The 25,716-nt window shown below is 42.1% G+C and overlaps 3 long non-coding RNA genes across 5 annotated transcripts in view; 2 read left to right on the top strand and 1 right to left on the bottom strand.

Annotated features, from left to right (window-relative positions):
- Positions 1-25,716, top strand: part of LOC123585071 — an 80,053-nt gene that overhangs the window by 47,749 nt on the left and 6,588 nt on the right. The window contains exons 1-3 of one of the 3 annotated variants that reach the window (XR_006705886.1): positions 24,969-25,142; positions 25,265-25,359; positions 25,585-25,686. This is a non-coding gene — a long non-coding RNA (uncharacterized LOC123585071). Of the gene's footprint in view, positions 1-23,796; positions 23,854-24,968; positions 25,143-25,264; positions 25,360-25,584; positions 25,687-25,716 lie in introns of those variants that run through there. The other 2 variants (XR_006705882.1, XR_006705884.1) reach the window with 2 other exon arrangements.
- LOC123585073 lies at positions 18,740-21,753 on the top strand. Its single transcript, XR_006705890.1, has 2 exons — positions 18,740-19,092; positions 21,620-21,753. It is a non-coding gene; the product is annotated as an uncharacterized LOC123585073 (long non-coding RNA).
- LOC123585072 overlaps positions 25,261-25,716 on the bottom strand; it is a 41,421-nt gene continuing 40,965 nt past the window's right edge. Inside the window, exon 4 of the long non-coding RNA XR_006705889.1 lies at positions 25,261-25,293. This is a non-coding gene — a long non-coding RNA (uncharacterized LOC123585072). The remainder of the gene's footprint in view (positions 25,294-25,716) is intronic.

Genomic DNA, 25,716 nt, shown 5'->3' with positions numbered 1-25,716 from the left:
TGGTATTTAATGTCCTATAATTTAAAAAGATGATACAGATCTTTTTATTTGTAACATAAAATTTTCACAACAATATCTTATTAAGAGTAGAAAGCAGGGTGGGAATGAATATACATAATATTATCCTATTTGTTAAAAAACAGTTTGAAAGGAAACATATGCCACAGGCTTAATATTTCCTTCATTTCTTTTGTAATAGTTGCTGCATTTTCTGAATGTTTACAATCTGGACATAAAGGTATATAGCTAACATTTATTGAGCATTCACTATGTGTGCCAGGCCCTGGACTCAAAGCTTTATATGTTTTATTATTTCATTTAATTCTCTTCAAACCTGAGATGGTGTAACCATCCATTTTATGGAGCAGAAATGGAGGCTTAAAGCCTCCCAAGTAAGTTGTCTGGGGTTGAAGTTAATGAAAGGATGGAGCTGGAACTCAAACCCATGTGTATCTAATGACAGAGATCATGCTTTGAATGTTAGGTTGTGCTGCCTCATAGAGAGGAGAATGGAGGATGTGTACCAGTTAGGATGGGCTAGATGTTACTGTGGGTAATAAATAGCCCCAAAGTCTTAATGGCTTATAATAAGGGAAGTCTCTTCCTTGCTCATGCCACATGTCCACGATGGTCCTCCTGAGACAAGGATAAAAGAGCACCCACCATAGGTAACTACCAGGTGCCATAAGAGATGGACAGAGAGGTGGCCAGACCCAGTTGTTCCCAAGTGTTGTGTTCGAGGTGGCACACTTCACTCCCACTCACATTTCACTGGTCAGAGCACGTCACAGGGCTGCGTCCAGCTTAGCGGGTCAGAGGACAATGTGACATTCGTTGTGGAGCCTAGTGAGTCTACCACATGGTACCAGCCTGAATAGGATGTGTTTGCTTCATCCTTGACCAGGTGAAATTTGTCACAGAGCTGCCCAAAAACATCACTGACAAAATTAAAGACGTGAAATTCAGAAAAAGGAGTTTGGTCAGATGTAATCAGCAAAACATTCAGAAACCACTATGTGATCTTGGCCAAATCCTGACCACCTCAGTTTCCCCACTATGGAGAGGATGAGGAGGGAATGTTGGGCGTTGTTTTGTAAGAGCATCAGGAGTGCCCATGATCCAGCGTTTTTGTTCTTTTAAATTAATATCAGTTATTCTCCTTCCTCCAAGTCCCTGAGTGAGTGCTCTGAATGTGGCCTGGGTAAGAAAACACTGACATCATCATCCCAGGTGACCTCGTGTTGTGCTTTTATCCTGTGAATGAACTGGCACTAAATGCTGTCCCTCCATAATTCTCACCAAGTCCCATCAGAGAAGATTCCAGGGCTAGATTCTCCCTCCTGGTTCCAGGGGCCCTGGGTGACTCCTTATGCCCATTCAACAACTGGGACACAGAGGTCATAGGGGACACTCCTGTGGCCCCAGATGTCTGTCTCTGCCTGGCTTGCCCATGCCCTGCTGGAGGGTAATGCCAGGGCCAGAGCTGGTGAGGTGGCTGGGGGAGGGGGAAAGGGCCGAGGGCAGCCCAGTGTGGTGATTCCACTTGCTTGCAAGACTGTGGCTCATGCTCCATCCACCATCCCATGGATCTGCTGCCTCTGCTGCCTCTGAATGCTGCTGCTGCTTCCAGGCCCCAGCCTATACCAGCACAGGTGAGTGAGGGATCTGCCCTTTGGGGACTCACGAGTCCTGCAGGACTCCTCTAGCTCTTTCCCAGTGTGCCTAATCCTGCATTCCTTCCATGGGTCCCAGGAGCTCTGTTTCCCCAGCCCTCCCTTGGGGCCCCCACTCACTCACCCTTCCCAGAGCCTAGGAATCCCTCAGCCTCGCCAGGGGCCACTCTTTGTGACCACCTCCTGCCATTTGTAGCCCTCCCAGCCCCTGGCCTGTGATCCTATGAGGTAATCCTTCAGTCCATCCGTCTACACCACAAGGCATGGCACCACAAGGGGGGGACACTGAAGGGTGGGAGAAAAACGGGCAGAAGGAGCTGAGCCTGAGGGTGGGGGAAGCACATATTGTTTCTTGCTCCGCCCCCCCCCCCAGGAGTCACCCTTGAAGGGCCCCCTCTGCAGCCGCTTACTTCTGAGCTGCACAGACACACATGTGCAGAGGAAGAAACAGACACCACAAGCTCAGAGACACACAGGCATGGAACCACCCACAGCCTCATCTGGGGATTCAGGTATGGGGCTCATGGACAGGCTCATACACAAACCCACACAGCAGACGTAGCCAATGACATCCTGAGGGGAATACACACACACACACACACACACACACACACACACACACACACACACTCAGGGCCACATGAATCAGCCCCATAAAGCAAACTCCACACATACTAGACACACACACAGAAAACACACACACATACCCCACAGGTATGATCAAGAACACTCAAAGGGGCCTCAAATTCACACATACAACCAGTACACACACAGACATGAAACAGATACAGATACTCCCATAGGGACACATACACCCGAGAGGTACAGATAATGCAGTCACACACACAGAGATTTGCACAGTGGATATGCTCATTCAGGGACAGACACAGATACACATGCATACAGATAAACACAAGAGTAAAACGTGAAAACAGCCACAAAAGAGGAAACTCAATATACTCACAGAAACAGAACTCAGGCTCACAGGTGCATCATGTAGATTTACACACACACACACACACACACACACACACACACACACACACACACACAACCACATTCCACATAACTCTGGCACGCCAGTGAAGGCCAGCACAGGCAGATGGAATGCACAGACCCTGGCATGACCTGTTCCATCTAAGTTGTCATGGGAGAGGGTATTTTCCAGGTCTGGTTCCAAACCTATGCTGGGTATCTGTCCATGCCAGTGGCTTAAGGAGGGTTGTGCCCAGGCCTGGATTCCAGAAAGTGGCCAGGGTAGGGTGGCCATGAGGACAGGGGCACAGGGTAGGGACAGGGTACACTTAGAGCAGGGGTGTTTCATGGGGCCAGGTCAAGTGCGGGAGACAGGTGAGCCTTCCCAGGATCCCTCCTCCTGTTTCTCTACCACCTGGGGTGCGGCCTGTGTATTAGACTCATATACCATCCTTGGTGCCTCTGGCAGCACTGGCTCCTTCTCTACTCATCGTCAAGGAGCAAAGAGCTCCCCCCTGGGCTTACGCCACTTACTTCAGATTTGCAGCTGCGGCCCCAGGTAAAAATTGACAATGGGGAACAAACTGATTGACTTTTTAGTGGGTCCAGGTGGAATATATATGGTATTTAAGCTACGTTTGTTGGGTTAATGAAGATGGGCATGTTTTTGGAGTTGTCAGCATTACATATAAAACTTTTATTCTACCAATGTGTGCAGAAAGTCAAATAAGTTTGTGTTATTTCTGTTGCAATTTGTTAGCAAAAAGATGACTTAAAATGATTCTTTTGTCTGTCTCAAAGTTTTTTTAGATAATTGTTAAGATAGCTTTCAAAGTCTTAACTTGAAAGTTTTGCTTGAGTGATAAATAGAATTGAATTCATTGGCCATCTATGCCTTTTCCAAATAGGACTGAGTGCTGTAGCATTGGTTACTGAACATAGGTTTGTGCTTTTGACTTCTAACTGTAGAGAAGCTGAGGGTATTTGGGTCTGTTGGTAAATATGCTTTGTGATTTATTAAAAGATTGTACTATGGAAAAATATGTTTTTTTAATTATAAAATGTAATTATAAATTTTAGATCTAGAAGAATTCTGGTATAACAGTTCACAATTGATTACTACTTAGTTTTCACTGGAGACTTAGGTTCTAAGAGTTAAAATTTTTCTGTTAAATGTAATTAAGGCTGACAGAAGTAAGGAAAGTAACTCTGCATGTAAAAAGGAAGATGTGTGTAAGAAAGATGTGAGGAATGAGAATACATTTCTGTTGAGGTAAAAGAAAGTAATTTTCTCCTAAAATGAGACTGGTTGTTTGGAAAGAAATGGCTTGGGAGAAAATCTGAATGCTAAAGAAAGTTGTAGAAGGTTTGTGAAGGGAAGACTTTGGACAGCAATTTTATATGAGGTCAAGACACAATAAGGTTGAAATGAATGGATTTTATTTATTTTGTATTTGAGAGAGAGGGAGAGTGTCTCTGTGCACGGGTCGAGGGGCAGAGAGAGAGAGAATCTCAAGGAGGCTCCACGCCCAATGCATACCCTGACTTAGGGTTTGATTCCATGACCTGAGCCAAAATCAAGAGTGGGATGCTTAACCAACTGAGCTACCCAGACACCCCAAAATGAATGGATTTTAAAGGTACACTGTTAGATGATTGAAATTCTGCTTTCTGTCTTCTAAAACAAGACAAAGTTTTCTTGGATTGCTAGTTTACGCTTGATAAGAAAATGTAAACAAAGTTTTTATCTTTTTTTTTTCCTTGCCCAGAAAAACCAAAGTTTCTGTGTTTTGTCTTTATCAGGTCTTTGGTTTGTTAAGAAAGTTAAAACTTCACAATGTTAAAGGAGTTTTACTAACAAGTATATTACCCTATCTATTCGCCTTTGTAATCTTGGTTAAATAAATAATTAAATTTCAAGTTTTATAATGATCCATAATACTATTTAAACATGAACTTTAAAACTTTACCAAGATTTGAACTGTAAATGAAGTCTTTTTAATCAACCAGCCTTGTTTATTTGGTATGTTAAGTTACATGGAAAGTACAAACAAATCATGATAAACCCTAGGTTGTATTGCTTGGGTAAATGCTATAACTGTTCATATAAGGAGAAAGATAGATATAGATATAGATTTGGATATAGATAGATATAGATGTAGATATAGATATGAAATTCCTGACATTTTAATATCATTTGATATTCTGATTATTAAAGTGTTCTGTGTCACAGAAATAACTGAATTTTCTTAACAATTGCATTGTGGTCTTTTGTCATTTGCAAAATGAGTTTCATCTTAAACCAGATTCATAAAAAGGACTTTTTTTTTTTTTAACAAGTGCAGGGTTTTGATATCTTTAAAATCATAAAACTGGGGCATCTCGGTGACTCAGTCAGTTAAGCGTCTGACTCTTGGTTTTGACTCAGGTCATGATCTCATGGCTCATGAGATAGAACCCTGTGTCAGGCTCTGCACTGACAGTGTGGAGCCTGCTTGGCATTCGCCCTCTCTCTGCCCCTTCTCTACTCGTGCTTTCTCTGTCTCTCTCAAACAAATAAATAAACTTAAAAAAATCATAAAGCTGAAATGGGGAAGACTTTCCAGAACTAATGAAAAGCTACATTCAAACTGAACAAGAATTAGTAACATGGAACTAAATGAACTGAAGAAGATGATTATAGTTTTTGTGACTCTTATTGCAACATTGCTTGTTCTCTGATATTTGCTCTTCCAGGTTAAGGAAACTTTCTCTTAAGATGACTCTCTCTGACTTACAGAAACATGGTAAAATATTCATTTGTGAACAAATTGAAGCATCTAACTTTCCTCCCTAGCTGAACCCTCTGAAATTCAAAAGCTCTCAGTGAATATCCTTTCTTTCGAGGCAATTACAGTTGTTTGCATAAGTTCAATAAGAATCTGTCCTCCTTGTAACAGGACACCATTGGAAATATTGGTTATTTTACCAAAGCTTTGACTGGAATGTCATATTTCAGAGAAGCATACATAGACTCAGATATGACCATACAGCTTTAAGGAACCAAGGTTGCTTTTATGAAACATAAAACCAACGGACCCCTGGGTGACTTAGTCAGTTAAGCATCTGACTCCAGCTCAGGTCATGATCACAGTTTGTGAGTTTGAGCCCCACATCCAACTCTGCACTGTCAGCACAGAGCCTTCAAGGATCTTCTCTCTCCGTCTCTCTCTGACCCTCTCCTACTCATACCCCCCTCTTTTTCTCTCAAAAATAAACACTTAAAAAAATGAAACTTAAGCCAGCAAAGCCCCTGTTGGCCCGATACCTTGCTTACAGATTTCCCAACAGCCTTACCAGGTGAGTGAAGAGTATCACTTCCTGGCTGGTGCAGGAACATGGCAGGATATTTGGGGGGGGGGGGCCTTAAGAAGAGGAATTCACCCACATCTACAGGTACTGCCGGAATGTCTGATGGCAAGTATTTGGCTTGTACTCTGGCCTAGAGCAGCTACTAAAAGCTCAGTCAACATTCTTTATAAAAAGTTCCAGCAAAGCAAATTTGTAAAGATCTATATGACCAGTCACTATTCTTGCTAGGCCTATGTAAATAATTAGGCCAAGTTTGTTAAAGCAAACTTGTTTTTCAAATGAATTAGTTTTGATTTGGCTATCTCTGGAAATAAGGCGATTTGGAGAGAAAATTATGTTTCGGTAACACATCTTTGCAGGTGTTAAACTCTAGTTCTGATTGCCTTTGAATGTCTGTTGTTTGCTCAAGCTAGACAACTTGTGGTAAGCTTCAGAGAAATTGCCACAGTAGCTCACGTATGGAGAATCCTCTTGCTTGCTATTCTCTGGGCATAATAACAGGACTCCATGGCCATATGATTATTTGAACAGCTGGAAAATGGGATGGATTCCCCTGCAGTGGTAAATTCAGCTCTCACCTTGGCCAATTCTGTGTGGCTGGGATGACCAGAGTGTGTCCCAGTCCATGGGGTTAACTATGCTTGTGGAGATAATGGATGGCCCCACTTATGCCTGGATTGGGTGATACATTTGGGGGTGCCCTTATCTCCTAAGGCAAGTTTTCTCCCACTTGCCAGTGATTCCTCATAATTAGGATATTGTTAAAGTTAGACATCAAACAAGGAGGGCTTATTGGTGGTTTAATCCCTTAACCATATTTGCCCCAGGGGCCACCTCTATTGATGTAAAATTGCAAATAGAGGCTTTAGCCAAGCATACAGTAGCCATCTTAAAAGACCCAGCTCAGCTTAAAAAGTGGCCCTCCAAAACTGAATGGAGCTTGATATCCTGACTGCAGCCCAAGGAGGCACCTATGCTTCATTAAAGCAGGGTTGTAGGTATGTACTCCATATTATCACAAAAATAAGACCGGACACATATACTCAAATTAAGGCTCCACAAAATTCTTCCTTCTCTTTCAAGGACTGGTTAAGTTCCTGGTTCGCAGGAGGACTATGGTCAACTATTAAGGTCTCTTTGTTGGACTTCTCATTCTTATATGTTGCCTTTTCCAGAGTTTCTGTGCTTGGTGCCAAGACTCCATCACTACAATAACTTCAGGTTGACAGATGGTCCTTACCATCCACAGAGATATTTCTTTGGTGTCCACAGCAGACTTGGCTGCCTCCACTTTTCCTAACTCCCCTATACATTCCTGACTAATCAATGTTGACCCATTAGGTAGGGACATCTGTAGGTCTCTATTCAGCAGCAAGATGCTACAGAAGATGAAGCCTTCCACCTGCCTTCAACAATCTTAAAGATTTAAAGGTCAGAATTGTTCAGGGGGCAGGGGGCACCTTGGTGGCTCAGTCAGTTTAGGCTCTGGTTCTTGATTTCAGCTCGGGCCATGATCTCATGGTGTGAGTTCAACCCTGTATCAGGCTCAGCAATATGAGAGTGGATGCTACTTGGGATTCTCTCTCTCCCACTCTCTCTGCCCCTCCCCTGCTCACTCTGTCTTTCTCTGAAAATAAATAAACTTAAAAAATTGTTCGGGGGCGGGGGAATGAGGAGAACAAAGACAAGAGAACCATAATCGAAATTATATTTTCTCACAACTTGCAGCTCACTGATAAATCCCTGAGACATGCAGAGCGTGACCCTCCTCAAAGTGCTCATGGCTGCCTTAATGTTGATGTTTTTCTAGAGACTGAAAGCAACTGGCTTCACAACAGCCTGAACTCCAGGATCCCGTGACTCTTCTCTAACATGCACAAATCCCTTTAGAGACTTAGGTTATCTCTACCTTCCCCATCCCCCAAACTTAAAAGTATACAGTCAGTCATTCCTTACCTTCCAAGTACAACCCTTTCTGCCAATGGGTCCTGTCCCTGTGGTATAATTAAAACACCTTTTTGCACCATAAAATGTCTCAAGAATTCATTCATGACCATTGGGCTCGATGACCCTGCATCACATAGAGATGGTGACACTAATGTGCAAAGGTGCTTAGGATGTGGCTTCCTCCTGTCCATAGCACAGTTATGGACACAGGCATGGACACAGAAGGACACCATTTTACTGAAAGAACACAGCCCAGGGTCACACAGCTGGTAAGCAGCACACTGGATCTCAAACTCTAAGCTCCTGGCCCTGCCCCCAGGGTCCACAAAGGGCTCTCCAGATGGGAAGCTGATACTGGCTTTGGGGACACTACCTTACCTCCATGAATGATCTCACCTGTTCAAGGCCCCCAATCTCTGTTCACTGCTGCTTCTTTCCCTGATCCCTGCTCCAGTTATAATTGGGGTGACCCTGGCCACCTGCTAGGCCCTCCCTGCCCAGCACACCTGGTGCTGCTAACAATATGGGTGTTGTCCCAGGGCCTCCAAGAGATAAGCTGATGAACTATTTATCTTAAAATGCTCTCATTCCTGCAGATCCCAGGAGATGCCATGAGAGTTAGCTTGGATTATTCCCCTTGTGGGGTTCATAATGTAAAGTCCAACCTAATGGGTAGGAGGGTCACATAGACAAGTGAGAGATCGACCACTATTTGAGATATTAAAAGGTCTAGGCCAATTAGAGATGATTTGGGGACCAGACAGCCTTCTCACACCAATATTTCAGGGTATTCCAGGTCTGGAGACATATTTGATTATAATTTTATCATGCTCATTCAGTCAAATATAGCTCTTTTTCTTTGGGATTTCTTTATTCATATTTATAGAGGGACTTCTCAATTACTAAACATACGGGAATTTCTAGTTAGCTTTTTAGCAGCGATTTCTAGCACATTATATTACCAAAAGATGCTCTGTGTGTTTCATTCCTCTGGAATATATTGAAATTTCACGTATGGCCAAGATAAGTAGTATGAGTTTTTGTATCTATATCCTATGTGCCTAAAGTTAATGTGTCCTCCACAGTGTTATATGTAGATGTGAACACATATATGGATATCGCCGTGGGATTTCAGATGGTTACTAGCAAGATCTATATCTTATGGATGTTATGTCTTGAGTTATTTAGAGAGGGTTGAAAACTCTCATTCTGCTTTTGTATTTCATTGGAGTTCTGAAAGGAAGGAGAGAGCTCTGAGAAGAGGGGAAAGGGACCTGGGTTGGGAGGGACCAGAAACCAGAAGGTCTGCCAGTGTTCCAGAGAGCAGCAGTCGTTGGGATGGCATGTGGTGATGTGGTAGGTGAGAAGTGGCTTTTTAAAAAATAAAGTCACGCTGGGTGTCTGTGTTGATCTACCAGGGGTGAAGGGAGCTGATTGGTCGAGAGAGAGAGAGAGAGAGAGAGAGAGAGAGAGAGAGAGAGAATAAAGGTTACAGGCTGTTAAAGCAATGTTCAGAGAATTGAAGGCTTGAACATAGATGGATCCTCCTCTGCTCCAGCTGCTACTTGTGTCCTCCTCACCTAGTGATTTATTGACCTGCTGACCAACTAACCTGTCTGAACCCCCCCTCCCTCTACTCTAGTACTTGATCTAATCTTGGTACTGTCCCTTACCTCCTTCTTCTCCTGACACACCCCCTCCCCAATCTCACCCTTACTGAAACACCACCTCCAACTCCAATTACCACCCCACTGCATTCCCACCCCACCTCCTCCCTGGTGCCCCTGTGCCGCCTGATACAACCAGGACATGAAGGTACAGAAGCTGTTTTGTCTGTCTACTCATGCTCTTGTGTCCCAGTTACTCAAACCCAAATGTGAGTAATCATGGGACATCGGTAGATTCTTCCTTCGTATTGAGTTCATTCACACTGTGGTTAAACAACAGCTTTTTCATGGGGTTCTTGATGGGAACTTCAGAAGAACTTCAGTTCTTCCTGAAGACTGAGGACCACAGGGCAGGTTTCTCCACCAGCCTGAAGTAGTTGTGGCCACAGCTGTCCACATCCTGTTCTGGGTCTGGTCTGTGCTTCTTGGACCAAAAGGATCAGCATTGACAGGATGGAAACCAAAAAGAGTATATTCATAATGTCAAGAAGGAAGGATTTATGAAGATACTAAAAGCCTCTGAGATCCTAGTCTTCAATAGGGGCTTATATGATATGTGAATTATATCTCATTAAAATTGTTTTAAAAAATGTCACAAACTCTTATTTAATAGCATCTATGCACATTAGATTGGCTCCTGGAAGCCCTGTCAAGATCCTGATTCAAGCCATGTAAGTTTAGGGTCCATCTTACATGTGATTTGTTTTCCTGTCAGCACACTGTTCATATTTGTGAAGTTTGGTAGCCCTGGGAACAGTGGTATCTGAAGCATTGGTGTTTGTACGAGAGGGTTAAGAAGTGAAATGTCCTTTGTGCTCTGTGCTTCCTGGTTTGTTGGCTTTTAAGAACTTCTGGTCAGCCCATTCTTTGTGGTTTTGGAGGCTGCCCCTAGGTACTCTGTCCCACCTCATTGATGGAGTTCTGAGAAGCCCAGCAGAAACTAGCTGCACCCTGCTGGGACATGTACAATAAGTAAATCACTAGGAGCGACCTGATCAGGAAGTGGAGTTTGTCCTTTCTTTAGCCATCTATGTGCAGAGTGTTGAATTACCCAAAGGAAAAAGTTTCCAAATGTCTGTAGGATTTTTTGAATATAAAGATATACCTGGATCCCAGTGTGAATGTTTCACTTACTCATGAAAAGGCAAACCTGTAGGACACCTGCATGGCTCAACAGTTAAGTGTGTGGTTCTCGATTTTGGCTCAGGTCATGATCTCATGGTTTGTGAGATTGAGCCCCGTATTGGGCTTTTCACTGACAGCTCAGAGCGTGCTTGGGACTCTTTTATCTCCCTCTCTCTCTGTCCCTTCACCACTTGCATGGTTCCTCTTTCTCTCAAAATACATAAACATTTTTAAAACATCAAAATCTGTACCCCCCAGGGGAGAGAGACAGGGAACACCCATAGAAATAAGTAGACTTCTTTAGATTGGCAGGCACCAGATTCATAGAGCTGGATCTGGAAAGCCCAACTAGTCTGGAATAACCCTTGTACTGAGGCAGACTCATCCCCCATGAATAACTCTAGTAAAAATAGAATCTATTCTGTTTCTTTTGAGACTACAAAGGAGGAAATTTCTTGGTCGTCTTTATTAGAATTTTCCTCCTCTACCTGGGCTGCATTTTATAGATAAGTTCAGCTTTCTCTCCCTACCCATCTCTGAGTTTTGCATAAACTAACTTTTCTTGAATTTCCCACCTGCCCCTGGTCATGGACCATGGTCTGTGAGAATGTAGTGAAGAAACTGGACAGCAACATGCAGAAGAATGAAACTGGACCACCTTCTTACACCATACACAAAAATAAACTCAAAATGAATGAAATACCTAAATGTGAGACAGGAAACCATCAAAACTATAGAGGAGAAAACAGGCAACAACTTCTTTGACCTCAGCCACAGCAATTTCTTGCTCCACACGTCTCTGAAGGCAAGGGAAATAAGAGCAAAAATGAACAATTGGGACCTCATCAAGATAAAAAGCTTCTGCACTACAAAGGAAACAATCAACAGAACTAAAAGGCAACTGACGGAATGGGAGAAGGTATTTGCAAATGACAGACAAAGGGTTAGTATCCAAAATCTATAAGGGAGTGACCAAACTGAACACCCAAAAAGAAATAATCTAGTGAAGAAATGGGCAGAAGACATGAATAGACACTTTTCCAAAGAAGACATCCAGATGGCTGACAGACACGTGAAAAGATGCTCAACATCACTCATCATCAGGGAAATACAAATCAAAACCACATTGAGATACCACACACTGGTCAGAGTGGCTAAAATTAACAACTCAGGAAACAAGAGATGTTGGCAAGGATGTGGAGAAACAGGAACCTCTTGCATTGTCAGTGGGAATGTAAACTGGTGCAGCCACTCTGGAAGACAGTGTGGAGGTTCCTCAAAAAATTAAAAATAGAACCACCCTACAACCCAGCAATAGCGCTACTAGGGATTTATCCAAAGGATACAGGAGAGCTGATTCATAGGGGCACATGTACCCCAGTGTTTATAGCAGTGCTTTCAACAATAGCCAAATTATGGAAAGAGCCCAAATGCCCATCAACTGATGAACGGATAAAGATGTGGGATATATATATATATATATATATATATATATATATATACACACACACACACACACACACACACACACACACACACACACACAATGGAATACTACTTGGAAATGAGAAAGAATGAAATCCTGCCATTTGCAACAACATGGATGAATTGGAGGGTATAGTCAGAAAAAGACAGATATCATATGTTTTCACTCATATGTGGAACTTGAGAAACTTAACAGAAGACCATGGGGGAAGGGAAGGGGAAAAAATAGTTTCAGAGGGAGGCAAACCATAAGAGATTCTTGAATGTGGAGAACAAACTGAGGGTTGATGGGGGGGAATGGGAGAGGGGGAAAATGGGTGATGGGCATTGAGGAGGGCACTTGTTGGGATGAGCACTGGGTGTTGTATGTAAGCGATGAATCATAGAATCTACCCCCAAAACCAAGAGCACACTGTATACACTGTCTGTTAGCTGACTTGACAATAAATTTTAAAAAAGGAGTCAATTACTAATATTAACATCTAGACAGCTGCCAGATGTTTCACGGGTACCCAAGACTGAGGATGGTTTACATTCATATCAATATGGCCTGCCTTCGGTGCATTTGATCCCCATGATCATTGTGCTGACAGTGCCTGCTCTTTCAGACAGCGGCCACTCAAAGACGGGTGCACTTCCCACCAGCATGCATTTTAGTGACCTCAGTTTTGAGAGCTGAAGAAACAAATGGTATACGTTGTGGAGGCTACTTTCTAGAAAGGTTCATTTGTACAAAATTAAAGCTTCGTATATGAATTCGTGTGAATTGCATTGTGTGTGTGTTTGCTCCTAAAATACAGGTAAGTCTAGTTTTTGTAAAATGATATGTGTTCTTTTGTTTTGATGACCATATCCAGGACTTTTGTATTCTTTTAGAAGTTAATTTTCATAGTTGTTATTGATTGATTTAGGTGCAATACTCTGAAATAGGAACGTGAATTCCTTTCATTGGCTATTTGATGGGTGTAATCAAGGAACTTAAAATCTCATAGATATCATCAGAATATATAAGATCATCTGATTATGCAAATCTTTATTTACTTCAGAAATTTGACATTTTGGGCTGCGATTCGGTATCAAAGTAAACATTGAAAGAAAATGTCAATGTGTTTAGGAAGCGAAAAAGAAGTATAATTTGTTTGGAATAATAATCCCGTATTTATAAGAGCAACTACCCATCACTCGCAGTTATGTCCCTATCTGTAAGCATCTATCTATATAACATTCTCATTTGTATCTCTAGTACATTTTTTTATTGTTACTTTCTCCCATTCTTTCATAAATTTTGGGCATATTTTTGGAGATATTCAAAAGTAGTTTAGGTACTTTATGAATGTACATTAGAAGTCATTGACTTCTTATCGATCATATGTTTAATATTATGTATTTTTCTATTTTAAGTTGGTTTATAAATTCTTAGGTTAACTATTTAGAAAGTATTTGGAATGTGTTTGTCAGCAAAATAAAATCCCTAAGTGTTGTCCATTCTAGTTTTGCTATAGCTTCAGTGTGGTGTAATTTATGTATAATAACACCTTTTTAAAGGAAACGATTTGTTGATATTTGACATATAAGGAGTAATGAAGCTATGAACACAGTAAGAGAATAAACACACTCCATCACTCCCAAAGTTTGCTCCTGCTCCTTTCTAAGCCATCTGTCCTCCTCCTTTGAGGAGGCATTTGAAAGTCTCCTGGAGATTGCTTGAGGGTTTGTAAAGATGATTCTTTGTGACAGATATATTGTAAATGTCTTTGATGGAGTCCTTGTTGTCTCCAATATTATTTCAGCTTCTCCATATTTTATCCTACCATTTCTCTCTTGGCTCTGATGTGTTTGGAATTCTGTGGAAACATAACATTATTACTGCCTCCCTGGGAATTTGTGCATTTCTAATTTACCTCTGGAGAACTGTATTTGCTGTTAGTATACTAAAGTACCTTATATTTTTAAAATCATAAATAAGCAGGGGCGCCTGGGTGGCGCAGTCGGTTGGGCGTCCGACTTCAGCCAGGTCACGATCTCGCGGTCCGTGAGTTCGAGCCCCGCGTCGGGCTCTGGGCTGATGGCTCAGAGCCTGGAGCCTGTTTCCGATTCTGTGTCTCCCTCTCTCTCTCTGCCCCTCCCCTGTTCATGCTCTGTCTCTCTCTGTCCCAAAAATAAATAAACATTGAAAAAAAAATTAAAAAAAAAATAAATCATAAATAAGCAGAAAATTTTATACTCACTGTGCCTTTATATGCACTCAGTATTACAAATTTCCTTCTAATCTGTTCAATTTTCACTGTCATTTAGATTGAACTATTTAAAAATTTCTGTAGAAATGTCTTCTTTGATCCATATATTTTTTAAGTTCAAGTGTAATGTACATACAATGTAATATTAGATTCAGGTGTGCATTACAATTCCACAGTTCTTTACATTTCTCAGTGCTCATCACCATAAGTGTACTCTTGATCCCCTCTTTTGCCCATCCTCCCACCAACCTCCCCTCTAACCCATGTGTTCTTTAGAAGCTTATTTAATCTACAATGTTTTTGTCATTTTCCAGCTATCTTTCTGTTCGTGAGGTCTAATTTGACTCATTTGTGATCTGAGGACATACTTCCTATGATTTCTGTTATTGTGGCTGACCAGATGTATCTTATGGCCGCAAATATGGCCTGTCTCAGTGAATGTTCTATGTGAGCTTGACAGGAATGTATAATCTTCTGTTGGATGAAGTATTCTACAGATGGTAATGGATCCAGTTGATTGGTGGTGCTGTTCAGGTCATATGTGATCTTACTGAATGTCCGTATGCTGGATCTGTTGGTGCCTGATAGAGGGTATTGAATTCTCCAGCTGTAGTAATGGATTCAGCTCTTTCTACCAGCAGTTCTGTCAGTGTTGGCCTTGTGTATCTTGACACATCAGCATGCACATTAGAAATTGTTGCGTCTTTTTGGAGAACTGACTTCTTTACCATTGAAGTAACGCCAGTCTTATCCCTGACAATTTTCCTTACTCTGTAGTGTGTCTGAAGGATAATTTCACTGGCTACAGACAGTTTGATGTTTAACACTTGAAATATTCTCTTCTTCTTGATTGTGTGGTTGATGAAAAGAAGTCCCAGATATTTCTTATCCTTGTTCCTCTTGGGTAAGGTGTTCTTGCTTCCTTCTCTCCTTACACCCCCATCCCCTGCTCCAGATTTCCAAAGCTGTTTTAATGATCTGTAGTTGAATATTATACATTAAGTGTAGTTGGTGGGTTTTTTGTTGTTGTTGTTAGTTGTTTGTATGTTTGTCTTGGGTATTTGTCCTGCTTTTGATTTTTTGAGAATCCTGGATCTGTGATTTGGTGACTACTATTTACTTTGGAAAATCCTCAGTCATTATTGCTTCAAATATCTCTCTTTTCCATTGTCATGGTATTCCTAACGTGTGTGCTACACATTTTGCAATTGTCCCACTGGTCTTGGGTTTTCTGTGCCATATTTTTAACTTTTTTCTTTGTGTTTCCTTTTTGGAAGGTGCTCCTGGAATTTCTTTAGGCTCAATGATTATTTCCTCAGCTATGTTGAGTCTGTTAATCCATCAAAGGCATTTTTTATTTCTGTTATGGTGCTCTTGATATCTCGAATCACTTTAAAGTCTTAGAGGTTCATCTCTCTGCTTACATTCACCATCTCTTTTTGCATGTTGTCCACTTTTTTTCATTATCTGCATTATCATAGGAATGGAAGTGGTTTTAAGTTCCCAGATTGATAATTCCTACATCTCTGCCATAAGAAGTGTGATTCTAGTGTGTTTGCTGTCTGTGTTCAAACTGTGTGGTTTTTACTTTACTATGCCTTGTAAGTTGTGTTGAAATGTAAATGTTACGTGCTGGTAAAGAAACTGAGGTAAATAGGACATGAGTGTGAGGTTTTTATATTTATCTGGCTAGGGGTTAGACTGAATTTACTTCCAGGTGAGACAGGAAGGAGAGAGCCCTGGCGTTGAGTATTTTCCCTCACCTATATTGCTTACTCTTTGGGAAATCCCCAGTTAGTCTCTTAGTTCCTCTTGAGGGCAGATCTTTTCTGGAAGAACAGAATACTTTGGAATTTATTTCTAAATGAGTATCTCCCCCTCCCCCTGCCACTGTAGGACACTTGCCTTCACAAAGAAATGCAACTATTAAGTATTTTGTGTGTTCATATTCCTTTTCACTTCCCCAGCCCATGGGGCTGGGTGACAAGGGACAGGGAAGCTCAGAGATTCCTAAGTGGCTTTTTGATAGCATGATGATATTCCAATATCCTGGCGAGAGTGTAGGGCTGGCCTCAGCCTCTCATCATCCTTTAAAACTTTAGAATGGGGAACTATGTTGATGGTGTCAAAACAGGATCATGCCTAGTTTTGATTGGGCTAGAATTTATCAAGGGTGACTCTGCAGAGCACTTTTTGTTCTTTTTTTTGAAACACTAGCTGTCATTTCTGTTGTTGCTTGTGCTTTAGCTCTAGCCGTGTTTTATTCTTTTTCTCATTTGGTGGCTTCTATTTCGTTTGTAGCAGTCTGGAAAAAATCATGGCACCTGATGTGCTATAACTCTGTATGAATTAAGCAAACAGCCAACTCCATGTAAGATTTCAGAAGAGCTTTCTAGAGAATGAAAGAGGTGTATCTTAGCACAAAGGTTTTGCTCTTCCTTCCTTCTCTCCCTTCCTCCCTCCCTCCCTCCCTCCCCTCCCCTCCCTCCCTCCCTCCCTCCCTCCCTCCCTCCCTTCCTTCCTTCCTTCCTTCCTTCCTTCCTTCCTTCCTTCCTTCCTTCCTTCCTTCCTGTTTCTTTATTTCAGTATTTAAAAATAATCCTAGTTCTAAACTTCAGTGTGGATACTGGGTTAAAAAAAATAAGTGAGGGGGGCGCCTGGGTGGTGCAGTCGGTTAGGCGTCCGACTTCAGCCAGGTCACAATCTCGCGGTCCGTGAGTTCGAGCCCCGCATCAGGCTCTGGGCTGATGGCTCAGAGCCTGGAGCCTGTTTCCGATTCTGTGTCTCCCTCTCTCTCTGCCCCTCCCCCGTTCATTCTCTGTCTCTCTCTGTCCCAAAAATGAATAAACATTGAAAAAAAAAAAAGTGAGGGAAATGATGATTTAGTGCATTTTTTAAATGTCTGTATTATCAATGGTCAAAATTGAATAGGCTGAATGTTCATTTAATATAAACAGATTTTTGGTTCAAAAAAAAAAGCTATTTACATTGTGCTCTTTAACAGAAATTGTGAAGTACCATGACTTAAATAGGAAGTTCTAACTTTTTCTTATTTTTTAATCCTGTGAATTAATTATGCAAAATAAAATTATTGTAATTTAATTGGATTACTATTTTGCTGTTTATCAGGAACTATAGGTTTTTACTAATAATATGTTTTGACAACAAATTTAATTTTGTTTTTTCCCCTCTTAGAGCCTCGAGAATATCATGGTAAGAATTTAAGCTTTAGTTTTCTTTGCAGTATTTTCTCAGTACCGGTGTTTGATGTGGGTTTTTTTTAAATGTTTATTTTGAGTGAGAGAGACAGAGTGTGAGTGGGGCAGGGACAGAGAGAGAGGGAGACACAGAGTTCGAAGTGGGCTCCAGACTCCTCGCTGTCACTACAGAGCCCAATGGGAGCGTAGAACCCATGAACCTTGAGATCATGACCGGAGCCAAAGTTGGACACTCAACCAATTGAGCCACCCAGGTGCCCCTTGATATGCATTTTAATTCAACTAAGGATAAATATGGTGACTTCTCATGTCTAATTGACTTGTTAACTCTTGAAATTCATCTTTCTCTTCCCTGTTTGGAGCCTAAGTGACAATGTGCAGGGAGTTGCCATCTCTTAAGATAAGACATCAGGAGGAGGAACACATCACCAGAGTAGAGGGAATGAAATGAGTGTAATTTTACATAGAAATGGTTAGGAAACAAGTGATGATATAGGCCTGAGGTTTGGAGTGAGTACTTTGCCATGACCTGGCTCTTGGTGACATGTGAAAATGAGAAAACACTCTATCTACAAGCCTATCAAGAAGCCTAAGCTTAGAGACGAAGCTAGATATTGCCAGGTAGGGTGTGCGTCACAAGAGAGGTTTAAACCATGGTTTGAGTCTGAGGTGGAGGGAGCCGTTCATGCCAGGGGAGAATGAGTGGAAATGAATTTGTTGCAAATGGGGGTAATGTACTCTGCACGGGCTCCATAGACTGTGGTGATTCTATGGTGCTGTCTGTTGAGAGCCAGGGTGGCTGCCTGACACTTAGAAAGCCCTCAAATTGAGGCTGGTGTTTATCCCTTTGAATGCAGCGGTGGTGGCAGTGAGAAGAGTGATCTCAGGGCATGAGAGCTCTCACACTGGGCCAACAGAAGAGAAGTTTGCACTTTATGGTCGGATGAGATGATTAATCCCGGTTAGAGGAGTCTGTTCTAGAGCTTACATGTGTTACCCGCCTGTAATTGGGTGCTTCGTGTGTGTTGAATAATATTCCTGTAAGGTTGGAGGGTAACATTCTCATGTTGGGATGAAACAAGTTTGTCTTCTAGGAATTGCCATTAATCCAGATCCTCCAGCCACTAAGTGTAAAGCCGAGATGGTACCCGTATGTTTGATTCCAAAGACCTTGTCCTCCAAGGCCCCCAGCCTCGGGTTCACGAACGGCAATCTGTGAGCAGCAGGAAGTCATCCAAGGCCTTTGAGTAGTCAGTCAGTCAGCAGTTTGAGCTTTCCTTGTGTGGAATTCCAAATAGCACCTGGGGGGTCTAAGTGGCTCAAATCGAGACTACATGATGGTTTTTTGTTTTTGTTTGTTCCTTTATTTGCAGGGACCTATCTATCTGTACCTTAATAATTGGAGGAGAGAAATGTAAGTTGATAGGATTTGATTTTTCTGTTTCATCTCTGGTGGTGACCTAAGTATTTGAAGTGATTGAATTCTCCAAGAAGGGTGCTTCCAGATGGGAGAAAAATTAGAAGATATTTTATTGTGTTTCTCCATTTTGGACAATATTTTAAATAGGAATCTCATTGAAATAAGGTTTTCTTAGGTTTAAAATGCTGCTAAAACTTCATTTCTTCAGGCACAACGGGAAAGCTAAAATGTTAGTTACACCCACCTGTCAGATCATGTGTCTGTGCTGCTCATACATTGGGATTATTCGATGTCACTGGTTTGGTAACAACCTTAGAAAATGTCTTATCTCCTTTTAGTTAGTTTACAGTGAATAACTGAGAAGATCAATACTTTTAAGAAAGAAAACAGAGAACTTTACTTGCTGAAGAAATATCCATTTGGGAACAGAAGGTAGCATTGCCCTTTCAAATATTTTTTGTGATTTCATTTTGGTTACTTCCACTCTGGAAGATCATCCTACTGACCTATTTCATGTGTTCTGTAAACAGTACCAATTCAAGACAAGTTTCACAAATGTAAAGAGCTACCTCTTTATTTGTGAAAGGAGTCATACATTAGAAGACAGGTTTATCTAGCACTATGCTTTTTTAAAAAATTCTGATTCCTTTTTCGTGTTTTATACAACAGTGAATTAAGGAAATGTCTTCAGGAAACTAAGAGAGAAAGTAAGTTTCTCTCTGATGAAGCTCTTAAATTGAAGGTAAGAATCCCTTATTTGCCTGGATTGCATTCTAAAAACACAAGTAAAAGTAACAAATTATTATTACTCATTCAACATGTTTTGTTGAAGGAGAACATCAAAATAGTGGGACACTTTAATGAAATTAAAAAAAAATAGTGTTTATTAATTTTTTGAGAGACAGGGAGAGACAGAGCACAAGAAGGGGAGGGGATAGAGAGAGAGGGAGACACAGAATCCAAAACAGGTTCCAGGCTCTGAACAGCACAGAGTCCGACACAGGGCTCAAACTCACAAACCACGAGATAACGACCTGAACTGAAGTCGGATGCTTAACTGACTGAGCCACCCAGGCACCCACTTTAATGAAATTTTAAATGACACCTTCAAAGTGCACTTGCTACCTTGCAAACTCAGAGAGAGAGAGAGAGGAATGTGAAGAATCAGGAAGTGGTAAGAGCTGGCTGCTGAGTTTTACTGTAATTTGGCTTTGGAGGCTTTTTGTTCATTGGGTGAAGTGAGCACCTCATATTTGCTTGCCATTTACCACAGTAGAGAGTGGGCCTCTGGGAGCCAAACCTCTCTCTGAACAATGAGCTAGAATTTCACTAGGACCACCAAGATGAGTTTTGCTATTTCAAGGACTAGGAGTTATCTTTTATTTTCACAACTCGGTAATTATCACATCATTCCACTCTGCCCTCCAAGATATGTAGAAAATACCCAAATATAGTTGAGACACAAAGGGTGATAGCCAAAGTGTATAATCCTTTCCTTTTAAAAAATATTTTAAAATTATTCTTTATGAATTTTTTAAATTTTAGTGAGAGACGGCATGTGAGTGGGGGAGAAGGGCAGAGGGAAAGAGAGAGAATCTTAAGCAGGATTCATGCTCAGTGTGGAGCCCAACACAGGTCTGGATCGCATGATCCTAGAATCATGACCTGACCCAAAATCAAGAGTCTGATGCTGAACTGACTGAGCCACCCAGATGCTCCATAGTCTCCTTCTCTCTTAATGCTGAACAGTGAATTTTCAATGTAAATGGGGGAGGGGGGGGATACACACAAACACATACATACACATGTGTATATAAATATATATAAGCATGTATACCACTAAGAAAGCCATTTATGAGTTGTTTAGACATGAACTATTTTCCACCATCTTTGTCTTCTAGTTATAGTCATGCCTCAAGGTCTTTGTTTATTGCAATGCACGATCCTGCTGTGTGAGGTACACTCAAATTGTTGTGCGATGGGGCGCCTGGGTGGCGCAGTCGGTTGGGCGTCCGACTTCAGCCAGGTCACGATCTCGCGGTCCGTGAGTTCGAGCCCCGCGTCGGGCTCTGGGCTGATGGCTCAGAGCCTGGAGCCTGTTTCCGATTCTGTGTCTCCCTCTCTCTCTGCCCCTCCCCCGTTCATGCTCTGTCTCTCTCTGTCCCAAAAATAAATAAACGTTGAAAAAAAAAAATTAAAAAAAAAAAATTGTTGTGCGATCAATTTTCCGTGAAAGTCTTCTCATAACTGTCTTAACCACAAGGTGCAAATGTTGAATTCAAGGATGTAGAGCTAAGAGCCTTGAGGTCCAATAACTGCCAACTGGAAGGTATATTTTCTGTTGGGGAGAAATCCCCACGTGATGGCAATGACTTTGCATTGGTAAAGGAAAGAATACCTTCATGCCTTCATGGTTCTTGCCCTTTTTCTGTCTCACCAAAATCAAGACACAGGTCATGTGCACGTTTATCAAGAAAACACCTTTTTTTTTTTTTTTTTTTTTTTTTTTTTTTTAATACAGAAAATAAAAAGGCCCTGGAAGACAAGTGTAATTCATTGAGGTCTGTGAAAGCAACAAAGGAAGCAAAAGTCAAACAGCTGAAGGAGAAAGCACATAACCTGGAAGAATTCTATGAACAAAGAAAAGTGCCTACAGAAAAATAAGATGTTCATGTGAGAACTGTCACAAGGACTGCATTGTATGACAGAATGTGGCGGCCAGTAGAGATAATTATATTTCTTTTGGGATGGCGTCCAGAGTATTTTTGCCAAATGCATTGAGTAGAATTGTGCCTGCCCTTCCTACCTTGCTTTCTGTAACGTAACCTGCATTTTCCTTTCTGTCCTAAGTGCTTGTCACACATTGTGTCATGTATTTGGGGTGGAAGAGGGAAGGTACCAGCATAATAATATTGCTACCTGGATCCACTCTGGATCCACCTATAGGTTTCAGTCCCATCACACTGTTTTGTCATCCAGCAATTAGGTCATTTTTGTTTAGGACCAGACAGGGGTCAAAAATGTGTGGGGAAAAAATTGAATTATCTTGCTGCAGAAATAATAGAAAGTGGAAAGTTGGAAAGTGGGTAGGGGTGCCAGCAGTACTGGATCCCTGCATCCATTCTGCCAGTGAGATTGCTCACTGCAGGCCCAATCCCTAAGAAAGCCGAGTTGTTTCCTGTCCCCTGATTTTTTAAGTGTAACTCCTCTGAGTCTTGACCAAAGCCTGCAGCATCACTAGGGCTCATCTTTGCTGGCCGCCCCTGAACTACACTTGTTTACTTCTAAGTCTGTGCCCAAAAGTTGTTCAGCTTCTTTGCTGTTCAAATGAATGCCCCCCAAATCAATGATGAGTCCTAGGGAGACTGGGTCCAACTGCCAGCCTGGCTTTGTCCTGGGCTTCCTTCTTCTCCATCTTGGTCTTGTGTGTCTTTGTGGGGTTGTTAGATATTTGGTGCGTTCAGTCACATGCTTCCTCCTTTGTACAGTATTTCCTTTTGTTCTCACGAGGAGATCGGGGACTTTAGAGTCCCTCATTCATGTTGGAAAGGGAACTCTTCCTTCTCTTCCCTGGAGACTCAGCTTTATGTTAGTCCTTCCCACACCTGGGGTTAGGGCCTGCTCTGTCTCACTGGCATCTTGTTTTTTTAATTTGTAAGCTCTTTCTGTGAGTGGGTACAGCACCCTGACCACCTCTCTATCTTCAACCCCTTACAACAGAGCCACTACATTACAACCACTCCAGAAAGCATTTGCTGAAGGACTGCCTGAGAGGCCAGAGGGAATGCATGTGCCTTTCTCTGTCTAGTGCTTTCGTGTCAGTTTCCAAGAGATACTCAATTTTGCATGTGATTCTTGAGTACGTCAAGTGTCAAGTTGAAACCCTCTAAATCAACACCACAAACAAAATAGTCTGAGGGTAACACAGCAAACCAGCCTTGCCAAGCATTTCCTTTTGCTGCCTTCACTATCAATGGAATGAGTCTTGTTAAAGTAGATTTGGCTTCATGAAATTGAGGGTTTTCCATCTGAAATCTGTTTCCTGGAAGTAAACCCAGACTGTGACAGTTCATATCAGGTTGTATGTCAGGAGATGATGTTGTTCAGGAGATGTTGCCGCTCTAAGATTGGCCTTTTCCTCCACCAGGATAGGTGAAGGTGGAGGCAGGGGTTGCAGTCCTGAACTCTAGCGATGTCTGGGAGTGAGCTGCAATGTTGGTGAAGCCATATCCTGGAAGGTCGTCTTTCAGGGTGATTGTGTCATGGTACAACTTTTGGACTGAGAATCAGGGCTCCCCATGGAGGTGTAAGACTAGTGATGATCCCCTGCTTCATCCTAATGGGAATAAGTTGGTCAGACATGGTTTTTCACTCACTGATGAAATGAGTCTTCACCATCTCAAACAAAAGACCAACTCTGGCAAGGCATAAAGTACAATGTTATTTGATGACTTTGTGATAAAGAAGAGGAAACAGAGAACTAGAAAGTTCTGATAGCAGAGACGTGGCAGCAGACAGAAGTTGAATTTTCTTTAACCTAAATGGGGTGTTCATTTCTCTGATTGTGTTGTCAGTCTGTGCATTTATGGGAGAGGTGGGGGAAGGGATATTTGCATAGGCCTTCAAGAGTGCTGGGAGGTAAAAAGGGGGAACTTCTGGACCTTGGTCCTGACTGTGTATGTATCTTTCCCATCTTAGGAAGCTGAAAATGACACTGTGAACTGGCGGCAAAGAAGAATCAGCTGGCAGCTGCAGGTAAAATTTGAAAATAGCTACAGAGGGGGCGCCTGGGGGCTCAGTCGTTTAAGCGTCCAACTTCAGCTCAGGTCATAATTTCACAGTCCGTGAGTTTGAGCTCCATGTCAGGCTCTGTGCTGACAGCTCAGAGCCTGGAGCCTGCTTCGGATTCTGTTACCTCTCTCTCTGTCCCTCCCCTGCTCATGCCTGCTCTCTCTCTCTTTCTCCATCTCAAAAATAAATAAACATTAAAAAAAAGAAAAGAGCTACAGAAGAAATAAACAAGTACGAGTTCAGCTACTAATTACAAGCAGCTCATGAGACCTCTGTTCATTTTTTTGTTTTTAACCTTTTTACAGTGTGTAAACTCAACATAGTAATATAAACAAAACTTCAGAGGACATATGCATAGAGTATTAACAGATAAAGAAGGTAAGTTTTAGAAAAAACAAGACAATTAAGTTTCTAAACATTTGCGGCTCTCAAGCAATGGCCAGACTGCGTGGAAACTTCGTCCATGCCAACACTCCTCGGGGGTGGTGTCAATTGTCATAATCTATAGGAGAGCAGTGTGTCATATGATGAATCATACCCATCAACATGGTAGTGCCATTTCTATGGCCCTTGTCTTTGCAACCCTGGGAAACGTGGTGAGGATATAAGTTAAAAAGAAGAATAGAGTTTTGTGATAAAAGACACTTGTCACATGATGAGTTAGGGAAAGATTGAAAATGGGAAGGAATTCTATGAATGCTGAACCCTATGAGCCTGGAATAATGAGTAAGGAAAGGACGTAACCATAGCTTTGATCCTACTGTACATTTATAATCATGTGAAATGTGTTTCATGTGTAAGAATAAATTGTATCGGGACAGATATGAGGTTGATGGGAACGTGGGCAGATTATTTAAAATCATACCCAATATTGGGTCTTATCTGACGAGAGCAGTTGTAACTCACAGGCAACAAATTGAACAAACACGGGAACGGCTGCAGCAGGCAGAGCTCCCCTTTAGACACCAGGTAACCTGAGTTCTGCCTGACATACTGAACCCTTAGCACCTCATGCGGGTGAGTGTAGTGGCCGGTGGGATCCCTAAACATGGGCTTTTCATTGTTGGCTTTTTCAGCTCGCAGTTCATGAGAAGAACGCTTAGGACAACCAGGTTCTTGGTTCCTCCTCTTTCTTTGGTGCACACTCTGGCACGACTGAAGGCGGATGTGTTTTTTCTCCCCCAGATCAAGACTCAGATCTGGGACAGGGAGACGGCGGAGCAGGCCAGGGAGGTCGCTTACTTGAAATACAGGTGTGGTCATTTGACTTGCGTTTTTATGGGTGTTTCCAGGGATGACGCCTGCACTGTTAGTTGTCTAGTAGATGACGTGGTGTTGCACCTCTTCTAGAAGTCCATATTTTTCTATATCCAAGACTGGACGGGATGGAAGCAAAGAGGCTGCCTGAGGGATACACGAGGCAGAAACCAATGGCTGCAAGACCAGAGACGCAGAACCCTCCAAAGAGAGGTAAGAAGCATGTTGTGATGTGCCCCAGTCTGATTTCTGCTGTGCAGCCTGTTCCTGTGGGTGACCATCGTGTGGTCTGGAAAGAATCACAAGCACTAAGGACGGCAGGTGGTCTGAAGGGGTGACAGAAGGGTGTTCTCCTCTGGTGCCGCAGTGAGGCTCTTGTCCCTGTGACTGGTGGAGCTCATGCCCCTTCTCTGAGGGTGACCCTCCCACCTCCTCTAGCATCCCCCTGTCTGAAGAGCCTGGAAAGGATGACAGGACATGGGCCTCATCCTTCTTCCCACCCGGACTCAATGCGAAGACTTTAGTTTATTTGAGGAGAAGGTCATTTATTCACTATTTTTAACGGTCTTT

This window comes from Leopardus geoffroyi, chromosome C3 (genome assembly GCF_018350155.1).
Source record: "Leopardus geoffroyi isolate Oge1 chromosome C3, O.geoffroyi_Oge1_pat1.0, whole genome shotgun sequence".
NCBI lineage: Eukaryota > Metazoa > Chordata > Mammalia > Carnivora > Felidae > Leopardus > Leopardus geoffroyi.
The sequence above is the reverse complement of the archived record's forward strand: the minus strand, read 5'-3'. Positions and strand labels throughout refer to the sequence as shown.